Genomic DNA, 13,416 nt, shown 5'->3' on the forward strand with positions numbered 1-13,416 from the left:
ATTATTATTATTATTATTATTATTATTATTATTATTATTATTATTATTATTATTATTATTATTATTATATAACTAAATCTAATTCCACAAACTGGCATATCTTTCTCCCTTTACCACATCAATAGGAAATTTAAAGTAATAATATTTTGGCTTAAAAATAATTTCTATTTGAATCCCAAATAAATTAGAAATGTAATGAAGATTAAAAGTTTTTGGAAGTTACAATAATATTACCGTAACTGCTCGAACTATCATTACCACACCGTTGGAATGTATCAATTTATGCATGTGGTCACATCTGCTAGATATTGGTGCTCCCATTTTATTTCCTAGGCTTGCATTTCAACTTGTTTATTTTAGTTTAAAACCATTGAGTCACTCTTCAAATCATAGGAAGTCATATCACTCCAGATTTATTGCCTAACTATTTTTTTTATTTTTTTTATTTTTTCACAATGAAATTAACAATGTGATGATAGTTATATGTGAATCCTATCAAAATAAAGATCAATGAAGATGATATCTAAATATCTCCAAATTATAATGTATACAATTTTAATTACAACCGTACTCATTTAAGAGTCGGTTACAATATTTATATAATATTTAAAATATAAAACTTCTCTTATCTATCGTTATTTATCTAGTTGTTGAAAAATACTTGCAAAATTCATGTATATGCACAAATATTAATGATTACATAAAAATCACACAATTTTACCTTCAACTTCAAGCATCGAAGTTTGGAAAATATATTTCCCTTTCGTAGTCATCAAGCAAGTAACAACTTGTAATCAAATGTTAAATAAAGACAATCTTTATATGAAAACATATGTGCACGGCTTGTATAAGTAAATATCAAGAAGCAAAATCTTTGAAACCTTGTATCTGCTTAACATCTCAAACTAATCCAAATGAACATTCAAAAACTTTTACAAAAATATTTAATCATTGAAACATGGTTCTTGAAATTAAAATTAACAACCTCTTTAATGTCAAATCAATCATTTTGGAGCAATTTAATTTTAGTGATTTCTTTTTACTTGTACAAGAAAAGTAAGGTATAAAGAAGTTACCTTCTAATAATATGCAAATTTAAACTTGAAAATGAACTTAAAAAAAAAGTTGGTTTTGACGTTTGCACACTAGATGACTTGGACATACTTTTAGTTTGACTAGAATACATGTCCCTTCTCACGTGCTCTCTCTCGCATGATTCCCAATCTCAATAGACATACACATATCCTTCGATAAGCTAAGATTGTAGGTTTTAGAGTATTTATAATTCAGTGGAAAAGAAAAATGACTTTACCTATCAAGAATTGTCTACATACAAATCACTAACACGACTTTAGATTGTTGGAAAAATTGGGTAACTTGTATGTAGATTTATTTATAAATTAGCATAATCAATTAATTTACATAAACATAATTCAACAATAATATAAAAATAAGAAGAGGGTTAAAAAAAGCAAGCATTGAAAGTCACGTCGACAACGTTGTTCTAAAGTCGTGTTGCCTCCCTTTCGTGTGGTTTTTTCGGCACTACATGACTAGCACATGTGAGTCTCATTATATGGACACAACCACAAGAAGATAAGTGAACGAACTTTTATCGAGATGTAAAAAGTATAATATAAAATTGTAGAAAGAATAATGCTTCAAGTGGTTCTCTCAAATTATAGACTTCAACCCCACAATAATAAGAATTATCCTAATTAACATATAAGTTATCATATGAATTATGCTCGTTTAATTTTATGTTAAAATTAAAAATTAATATGTTTTAATTTTGAAAGGTTGAAACTTATTTCAAGTTACAACAACCCCACATTTATATCACAAGTTATAATATGTATGTTACACTATACTATTATTAATTTAATTTTTTATTAAATTGAAATTAAAATAGAACAAGAATTATTAATTTGAAAATCTAAAACTTAAATTATTTATTTTCCAACAAAAATTCCTTTGTGTTGAATCTTTAATTTCTGCGATTTATTTTTCTGCAAAATGTTTGATGATTTTTGAATGTTTTGACAACCTCGTTTGGGACCAACGTAAATTAGCCGGCTTCCCGAGCAATTTGGAGGAAGAAGAGAGGTAAGCACATCTTTTTCTTTTTATGGGGGATAAATATCTTGGAGATTTACATGCATGTTTTTGACTTGAAATGAAATATTATTTTCCTGACCTTAAAGTTCGATCAATTTTCAGATGTTCATGAAATAAATTGTGGAGTTGCTGAAAGACTTGGACAGGACACCCTTGTGTTGTTGAAATATGGGATATAGAAACGAGCTGATGATCAGCAAGATAAAGGATATCAGATGAAGGTTGATAAAGGAGGGTAGAGACGTCATTGCAAAAGAAGCAAATTTGGATCATTTCCTCTTTCTGTTCATGCATCAGTTGTATAGCATCTTTTCTGTTAAAACCGTGCTGCTTAGCTTTATTCGTGTAGAGGTATAGCATTCTAGATTCTTCTCATTCACTGTATAAATATGTGTAAGTCTGAACCATTATAAATATCAATCTCTATAAAGTAATTGCTTAAACCATCATCCAGTTCTTCTGTTGCTTCCTCCATTGGAGGGATTACATTTTCAATTCTCTATTTTCTTATATGGTATCAGAGCCATAGTTATGGCTGTAGGGCCAAGTTCCAGCAAATACCAAGGTAAACCAGGCTCAGTTTCACCAAATAGGTCGACACCACCAATGGGTTGAGACAATGCTGAAATACCACCACCAATTCCCACCTCCGGTTGCTACAATATACTCACAAAAAGTTGGACAAGATGAAGAACAATAATATGCCCACAAGAAAACCACAAAGGTCTTATGAAAGGGGAGAAGCCGAGAGAAGTAGTCACAGAGAGAGATGAGACGTTCTTCATTTTGGAGGCCGAGAGAGAGGCCAAGAATATAAGCCAAATAAGTGACCAAACAAGGTAAGTTAGGTTAGGTTTATTTAGTGGACCAAACAAGGCTCGACTCAAAATAATGGGCTTCAAATTAATACCATAACACTCTAAGGAAATGGAATGAACCGTGAGCAACACTATTAACAATAGGTTGCTTCTAACGATCCATAGGAATGTGGATTGGGTGGTCTTGATAATTGTGTCGACATACAAATCAATCATATGGCCAATATCGATTGATAATAGAACCGGGGTTTTATCATAGCCCGGGGGGTCGTTTGACAACAAATTGCCTAACAACCTCCACCTTGGTGTCAAAGGACCTGCAAAAGAAAATATTTCCCATTAGCGACACCTCTAATGGAAAACTAATAAAATTGGAAATCATTTACCTGTAACAATGTTTAGAAGTTCCTTGCAACTTCTAAACTTTGCCAGTGGCAGTACCTTCGTCCCCATATCAGAAGGGTTGTAGTGGGTGTTGACCTTTTCAAGTCTTACCATCTCTTGAGATACTATATCTCTAATGAAGTGGAGTCTAACATCAATATGTTTAGTGCGCTCGTGAAAAACAAGGTTCTTGCATAAATGTATAGATGACTGATTATCAGAATACACTACCACATAATCATTCAAGACACATAGTTCATGAAGAAGGCTTCTAAGCCATAGAGCTTCTTTAATAGCTTCAGTGGTAACAATATATTCTGATTCTGTAGTGGATAGTACAACAATATGTTGTAACTGTGATTTCCAACTGATACATGAATTAAATAAGGTAAACACGTAAGACGAAGTGGATTTCCTGCCATCCCTATCTCCCGCATAGTCAGCATCTGCAAAATCCTTTAATTTTATACCTTCTTTATTAGCACTAAACTTTAAATCTACGTCACTTATACACTTAAAGTACTTTAATAGCCACTTTAGAGCTTCCCAATGTTCAGGGCCGGGATTAGTCATGTATCTACTGAGAGTACTAACAGCGAAACCTAAATCCAGTCTAGTGCAAACCATCAAATACATTATGGAACCAATCACATTAGAATAAGACACTCTACTCATGTATTCTACTTCACGCTCATTGTAAAGGGATTGTTCCTTCGATAAAACAAAATGATTAGCAAGAGGCAACGTGACAAGTTTGCACTCACTCATATTAAATTTCTTAAATACTTTGGATATGTATAGAGATTGATGCAAAAACAAAACAGAATTTGACCTATCTCTTTCGATTTCAATACCTAAGATTCTCTTGGCCTTACCTTTCATTTCAAATTCACCACTTAGTTTTGCTTTTATGTTATTTATCCACTTAGAAGATGATCCAATCAAAAGCATGTCGTCCACATAAAACAACAAAAACAGATAATTATCATCAGTCTCATTATGTTGAAAATATAAGCAGTGATCAAATTTACTTTTTTGGAACCATATAGTGAGTACAAAGGAATCAAACCTCTTGTAACACTGTCTAGGAGATTGTTTTAACCCATACAAGGATCTTCTCAGAAAACACACATAATCAGGTTTTGACTTATCCTTAAAACCTTTTGGTCGATTTATGAAAATTTGTTCATCAAGCTTACCATGTAAAAAAGCAGTTTTTACGTCAAATTGTTCAAGTTCCCGTCAAAGTGTGCAACCAATACGAGCATGACCCTAATAGTTGTGTACTTAACAACTGGTGAGAAAATCTCATTATAATAAATGCCCTCCTTCTGTGTATAGCCTTTAGCTACTAACCTAGCTTTAAACCTTTGGGGGTTCCAAGCTGCTAGTACCTTCCTTAATCTTAAAGACCCATTTGCAATCAATAATTGATTTGTTCTTAGGCCTATGTACTAGCTCCCAAGTATGGTTCTTTTCTAGAGAACTTATCTCTTCTTTCATTGCCTTAAACCATTCATTAGATTGATCACTGTCTATTGCCTCTTCAAAGGTCTTTGGCTCTTTATCAGCTAGTTCTTCATAACTAACCTGGGCGAAAGCTAATTCAGATTCAAAATCGAACCTTCTAGGTTCTCTCGTTTGTCTTTTCTCTCTATCTCTAACTAAGTTATAGTTAGCTAAAGGATTTTCTTCTTCATAGTGCTCTTCTATCATTACTTCGTTACTATTCTCCACCTCGAGTTCCTGAGCTTGAATCTCCATCTCATTTGAAGCAGTAGGGGCAGGTGGACTGAGTTTTCCTAACTCCACCTTAAACTGGTCTCTTTCTTCACCTGATTCAGCTTCACTCTCAGGTTCAATTTCCCCTTTAATATACGGCATCTCATTCTCGTTAAACGTGACATCCGTACTTATGATGATCTTAACCCCTTTTTGGCTTCTATCCCATAACCTATAACCCTTAACACCCTCGGGGTATCCTAGAAAGACACACTTCCTAGCTTTAGGTTCCAGCTTACCCTTACTTTGATGAGGAAAAACTGTACAACCAAAAGTTCTAAGCATTGAGTAATCACTCAGTTTACCTGACCATCTCTCATGCAAAGTGTCACCATTCAATGCAGCAGAAAGAGTCAGATTAATCAATTAACAAGCGGTCATAACAGCTTCACCCCAAAATGACTTGGAAACACCAGAACTAATCATCATGCAACGTACTTTATCAAGTATAGTCCTATTCATCCTTTCTGCTACCCCATTTTGCTGAGGAGTGTAAGGAACGGTCTTATGTCTAGTTATGCCGCTTTCTTTACACATACTATCAAATTCCTTATTGCAGAATTCTAGACCGTTATCTGTCTTTAAAAATTTGATTTTCTTACCAGTTTGGTTTTCTACTTGTCTTTTCCAATTGTTAAAACTATTAAAGGTCTCAGATTTATCTTTCAAAAGATAGACCCACACTTTCATAGTGTAGTCATCGATAATAGACAAGAAATACCTATTCCCACCCGATGTGGGATTACTAGTAGGACCCCACAGATCAGAGTGCACATATTCAAGCATGCCTTTAACTCTATTAACACTCGTGGAGAAAGAAGTTTTATAATACTTACCAAACACACAATGATCACAAAATGACAAATCTGACATATAGTCATTACCAAAAGCACATTTTTCATTAAGTAACTTAAGTCCATTGACCCCTACATGAGCAAGTCTATTATGCCATGTGTGTGTATGATCAATCTTGGCATAGGAGACAGAGGAGTTCACACCTCTAATCACTTCCCCAGTAGTAATATATATATCGTTTTTCTTAATTCCCTTAATGGAAACTAAAGCACCCTTGATCATTTTTAGCATACCATTTCCAGTTTTACCAGTAAAGTCATCCTTTTTAAGTCTCCCTACTGAAATCAGATTCCTAAACAATTCAGGAATATATCTAACGTCCTTTAACGTATACACAAAACCTGTGTCAAACTTTACGTTTATGTCACCAATTCCAGCAATAGTATAGGCAAAGTTATCACACAGCACAACATGCCCAACATTAGATTCATACAACTTATAAAATCAATTCTTTTCAGACGTCACATGAAAAGATGCACCAGAGTCAAGTATCCACTCATACATGCGGGAATTAGCAGTTAGATTTATTTCAGCAGTGTATGCAATGGGACTTGTAATCATATAGACCTCACCACCATTTATATCAGAAGTAGATGCTAATACATTGACCTCATCTCTCTCCTTAACCTTTAGCTTACCCTTCTCCTTATGGCAATCCTTTATAAAATACCCCGTGTTTCCACAACCATAGCATTTTCTCGCCTTAGTCCTAGATTTTGATCTAGACCTACCTTTGCTCTTCTTTTTCCATCCATTATCACTTGACTCGCCACTAGTTTGATATCCATCATGACTATTTTGCCTAAATTGAGTTCTACCCCGCATCATATGTACCTCATCGTTCCTCTTATCGTGTTTTTCAGCCCTAATTTCCATTTTTTACTTCTAAGGGAACCTATGATAATTTCAGGTGTCAACGTGTCTTTACCATACTTAATGGCGTTCTTAACTTCCTTATAGGAATCAGGAATTGCATTGATCAAAATTAGAGCCTTATAAGTTACGGACACAGTCTCATCACAATTAACTATATCTTGCACCAATTTGTTAAACACGTCTAAATTGTCATCAAGATCTTTTGAAGGATCCATTTTGAAACTGAAAAAACGTTCGAGCAAGTAAAGTTTATTCGGTGTAGACTTAAGCAAATACAAGTCTTCTAATTTTTTCCAAAGTTGTTTAGTGGTTTTCAGTTTACCCACATTTCTTAAAACGGCGTCAGATAAGTATAAAATGATTGAGGTATAAGCAAGCTCATCGGCTTCTTCTCTTTGTTCTTGTGAAAAATTAATTGAAAAATTGCCTTCAATGACCTTTGAAACCTTTTGTTGGATTAAAATGCCCTTCATTTTTTGTTGCCAAATAGCAAAGTCACCATTTCCATAAAAAATTCCCAAATCAAAGTTGTGAGTTGTCATCTTTACACAATAATCAAAGAATACACAAACCACAATCAAACCACACAAAGTAGTCCTAGGGTCACAAACAGTATACATCGTTCTAGATTTTCAGGGTTTCGTAAAACTCGCGGTCTTAGATTAAGGGAATGTTCGAACGGGTAAGGTCACAGTATTTCTAACGGAATAAGTAAGCAGAGGAAGTAACAATGCAACAAAAGATACGTCTAGTAGATAAACAATTTCACAGTAATTAGATCACTAAGAATTACAAAACTGATTTTAACCCAAAGCAAATACTCAATCAAAACAATCAAGAGCACATAACCCTAATTCTAGCACAAGCAATGGTTGCCAAGCAATGACAACCCTCAACCTATTGTCACCCCACACGGTGACGCGTTAATGCTGAAATTAATGAGTTAAGCCAATTTACCAGAGTAGACGTGTCTGAGTCCGTATAATCGAGAGAGATGCGAATCTACTGCTTTAGTGTCACAATTTTGGCCTAAAGTCATTCAATAGATATATGCAGTTTCAACCGTCGATCCACCAGGGGCAAAATTGTCCAACTTTTTCTGTGTAACCTGAAATAGAAAATGAACAGTGTTAGTGCGTTCAAGGGATTGAAATGAGCAAACTGCTTAAAGGAAGTTCGTCGAAAAATGCCGCCACGCGCCGCCGTCGGAGTTCACTGCCGCCACCACGCGCCCACTGGAAGGAGCGCCTTTGCCTGCTGGTTTCGAGTATGGGGTCAGTTTCATCGAAAAGTTCCTAGTTTGGTCGGAATTCATAATTGCAGGTTCGGCTCCTTTATGAAAATCGCGAAAACGCCGTTGTTTTTAGTGGATTTCTGGCCAGAGAAAGTGACCCATGCTCTGATACCAGTTGTAGGGCCAAGTTCTAGCAAATACCAAGGTAAACCGGGCTCAGTTTCACCAAATAGGTCGACACCAGCAACGGGTTGAGACAACGCCGAAATACCACCACCAATTCCCACCTTCAATTGATACAATATACTCACAAAGAGTTGGACAAGATGAAGAACAATAATATGCCCACAAGAAAATCACAAAGGTCATATGAAAGGGGAGAAGCAGTCATAGAGAGAGATGAGACGTTCTTCATTTTGGAGGCCGAGTGAGAGGCCAAGAATATAAGCCAAGCAAGTGACCAAACAAGGTAAGTTAGGTTAGGTTTATTTAATGGACCAAACAAGGCTCGACTCAAAATAATGGGCTTCAAATTAATACCATAACCCTCTAAGGAAATGGAATGAACCGTGAGCAACACTATTAACAATAGGTTGCTTCTAACGATCCATAGGAATGTGGATTGGGTGGTCTCGATAATTGTGTCGACATACAAATCAATCATATGGCCAAGGTCGATTGATAATAGAACCGGGGTTTTATCATAGCCCGGGGGGTCGTTTGACAACAAATTGCCTAACAACGGCTGATAATCAAAGCGCCACTGTGGGTACAACAAATCCAAGCACTGAAGAAAATGATAACGTCAACCCAACACCAAATACTCATCACACTTCAAATATAAATAACCCTACCCATCTTTGCAGTCCATATTACATTGGGGAAAACGACAATTTAGGCGCAATACTAGTCACTCACGTCCTTGACAATACCAACTATTATGCTTGGGCAAGATCCATAAAGAGAGTACTTCGAATTAAAAACAAACTCGGTTTCATCGATGGAACTCTTAGTGAACCAGCAAGCTCCAACCATTTTCTGATGGAACATTGGCTGCGTTGCAATGATATAGTGATTGCTTGGCTGCGAAATACCATGTCCATTGAGATTAAATCTCGCACACTCTATGCTGACACGGCTCGTGAACTCTAGCTGGACCTAGAACATCAGCTAGGACAACAGAATGCTCCGCAGATAGATGAAGTGAAATAGTCCATAGCCACCTTAATGCAAAATGAAGACATTGTAAGTGTGTATTTCTCAAAATATAAAACACTCCTTCATGAGTGGATGAACTATGAGTCGATTCCCAATTGCACTTGTCAAGGTTTCAAATCCGTCATTGAAAACCAACAAAGAGACTGGGTAATGAAGTTTTTGATGGGGCTGAATGATTCGTACAAGGCAATAAAGGCCCAAATCCTGTTGATTAAGCCATTCCCTACACTGAATGAAGTATATTCCATAGTTCAACAGGAGGAGAGAAAGAGACAAATCTCAGCAAATAGTTCTATACCTGACTCTATGGTGTTGGCAACCAAGGAAATTCCTATAACACAGCAAGGCAAAATGGATTGGGAGAGAGAAAATGCTATTGCACCCTCTGTAAGATACCTGGACACTCACTGGAGAGATACAACAAGGCTAATTCCAACAAATTGACCTGCAGTCACTGCCACATGACGGGACATTCTGTGGACAAGTGCTATAAGATTCATGGATGCCCTCCTGGACAGGTTATATGAAAAGGGAAAGGCCTATGCTAACTTGACTTCTTTGCAGGAACAAGGAGACAATGACAATCAGGTGACATTCACTCAGGAGCGGCATGCACTACTTCTAGCTCTATTGCAGTCACAAAACAAGAAATCTCTCACTGGTGCAACCCTGCAGACACACAAATTTTCATATTATCTGGTATCTCATCTTGCTTATCTACCTATGACATCAAGCCTAAGGGTTCCAACACCCCATGGATAATAGATACAGGAGCAACAGACCACATGGTCTGCTGCACTTCATTTTATAGCACCGTTCAAGCCAAAGTATCTTATTCGGTCTCTCTCCCAAATGGTGATCTGGTTAATGTCACACACACAGGAACTGTAAAAATCACAGAGAAATTAATCCTGAATAATGTACTATGTGTTCCATCTTTTACCTTCAATTTGATATCAGCTAGAAAATTGACACAAACCTCTAAATGTTGCCTGATATTCTTCCCTGACAAATGCTTTTTGCAGGACCTTTTGACTTGGAAAACGACTAGAATGGGTAAAGTGAGGCAAGGACTATATCATTTGATGCAATCTCAAGTTCCTCCTTAAGCTTTTACAGATGCTCTTTCTCGCTTTCAAAACAAAAATTTCAATGCCAGCAGCCATATTTAACATCAATAAAGACTTTGATCTTTGGCACTATAGACTAGGACATCCATCTCACTCTAGATTAGATTCGTTGAATGTGCATTACAATGCTAAGCTAACCAAGGAACCTTGTTCTATTTGTCCTATGGCTAAAATGCATAGATTGTCATTTTCTGTCAGTCATCACAAATCTAAGAAAGTTTTTGATTTCATACATTGTGACCTCTGGGGTCCTTGCACTGAAACCAGTTATGATGGATCTAAATATTTCCTATCCATAGTTGATGATTTTAGTAGATGTACATGGGTCTATATATTTAAAACCAAATCAGATGCTAATGCAGCTTTGCAAGGATTTTGTGCCTCAATAAATACTCAATTTCAGTCACAAGTGAAGGTGATTAGGAAAGACAATGGGGGGGGGGGGGGTTTTAANAAAGGGGGGGGGGGGGGATTTGAAATGAAGGAATACTACCATAAAATGGGGATAATTCACCAGAAAACGTGTGTTGAAACGCCACAGCAAAATGCAATAGTAGAAAGAAAACATCAACATATTCTTAATGTTGCAAGAGCTCTAAAAATCCAAAGTGAAATTCCCATGAGGTTTTGGAATAAATGCATCCTTACTGCTGTGTATTTAATAAATAAAACACCCTCACCTTTACTTGAAAACAAAAGTCCTCTTGAAATCTTGTTCAAACACAAGCCAAATTACTCACATCTTAGAGTCTTTGGATGTCTTGCTTTTGCTTCAACCTTAGTTAATCACAGAACCAAGTTCGTACCATGAGATCTTTTCACCTGTGGCAAAGATTGTAACCGTCAGAACTCTACTTCTTGTTGCAGCCATAAAGGGTTGGCATTTGCATCAATTTGATGTGAATAATGCATTTTTACACGGAGATCTAGATGAGGAGGTATATATGGAAATGCCTCCTGGCCATCCTAATGCAGGGCGTTCAAAGGTTTGTAGGCTGTTGAAAAGCTTGTGTGGGCTCAAACAAGCATCCCGACAATGGTACTCCAAGCTTTCAACTTTCATTGTTGAGCAAGGATTTACTCAATCGAAGCCAGATTACAGCTTGTTCACAAGATCTACTGAGAGCTCCTTCACTGCCATCCTTGTCTATGTTGATGACATTATCGTGGCTAGTAGTGATATGAACAGCATTAACTCTCTCAAGGCTTTACTAGATAAGAAGTTCAAGATCAAAGATTTGGGCACGGTAAAATAATTTTTGGGAATAGAGGTAGCCAGGTCTGATAAAGGTATCCATATTTGCCAACGAAAGTATGCTTTTGATATACTTGCAGACTCGGGAACAATAGGGTGTGTGCCAACAAGGATACCTTTAGATCAGAATGTGAAGATATCCAAGACAGATGGAGAGCCTCTTTCTGATCCTAGCATGTACAGAATACTTGTTGGAAGGTTATTATATCTGACCATTACCAGACCAGACATGTCATATTCAGTGCAATTATTAAGCCAATTCATGAGTACTCCTGGCACTTCTCATTTGAATGCAGCTAATAAAGTGTTGAGATACATAAAAGGAGCCCCAGGACAAGGATTGTTGTTTCCTGTTGATGCAGATTTGCAACTCAATGCTTACAGTGATTCAGATTGGGGAGCTTGTCCAGGTTCACGAAGAAGTGTCACAGGATATTGCGTGATGCTTGGAAGATCCCTAATATCTTGGAAATCAAAGAAGCAAAGCACGATATCCAGGTCTTTGGCAGAAGCAGAATATAGAGCCATGGAAAATGTGTGTTGTGAACTTACTTAGCTTAGATACTTGTTCCAGGACTTGAGAATAAATCATCCACAGGCTGCCTATCTGTTCTGTGACAAGAAGTTTGCACTACACATAGCAGCCAATCCAGTTTTCCATGAAAGGACCAAACACATTGAGCTAGATTGCCACTTGATACGAGACAAAANGAACATCTTAGCAGCAATTCTCAAGTTGCTGACATTTTGACAAAGCCATTGAACTCTTCCCAATTTTACCAACACATGGACAACATGGGAGTTATTGATATCCACTCTCCATCTTGCGGGGGGGTGTTGAAATATGGGATGCAGATTCGAGCTGATGATCAGCAAGATAAAGGACATCAAATGAAGGGTGATAAAGGAGGGTAGAGACGTCATTGCAATAGAAGCAAATTGGGATCATTTTTTCTTTCTGTTCATGCATCAGTTTTATAGCATCTTTTCTGTTAAAACCATGCTGCTTAGCTTTATTCGTGTAGAGGTATAGCATTCTAGATTCTTCTCATTCACTGTATAAATATGTGTAAGGCTGAACCATTGTAAATATCAATCTCTATAAAGTAATTGCTTAAGCCTTCATCCAGTTCTTCTGTTGCTTCCTCCATTGGAGGAATTACATTTTCAATTCTCTATTTTCTTATATGTGTTGAGGACCCATTGTCTCATTTGGCAGTAACCTCCCTGAACGGAACAAAAGGATTGTTTTTCTACGCAGGCCGAATCCTGAAATCTCTCAATACGCAGACACCTGCGAACCGACGTGGCTTTGCCTGACATTACATGAGGGTCGCTGTGAAGGACGTGAAGAACCCAAAGATTAATATTATAGACGGATTGTTCTGTCATTGGGATCTCAACTTCTTTCAGAATGGATGAATGTTGTGTATCATGGAAGAAGATAAGGTATGAGATCGATAAGAGACTAAGAGATGATATTCCCATTCGATTAGGAAGATGATATGGTCACTTCTACCATTGGTGATAGAAGGGCCTTCTCCCGGGGAATTATTGTCATTCTTTTGATATTGTAAAGTTGATGCCCAGATTTAATTGTGAAAGTTCCATTAATCGTTTTCACTGGGCATTGCATCTACACTAGGAGGACTTCAACAACTCAAATTTTATGCTCATATCAATGTCGTATCACATAAATAATCAAACCCCAAACTAAGCACTTGGAGAGTGCAGTACAATGGTGAG

Source organism: Olea europaea, chromosome 4, assembly GCF_002742605.1.
Source record: "Olea europaea var. sylvestris chromosome 4, O_europaea_v1, whole genome shotgun sequence".
NCBI lineage: Eukaryota > Viridiplantae > Streptophyta > Magnoliopsida > Lamiales > Oleaceae > Olea > Olea europaea.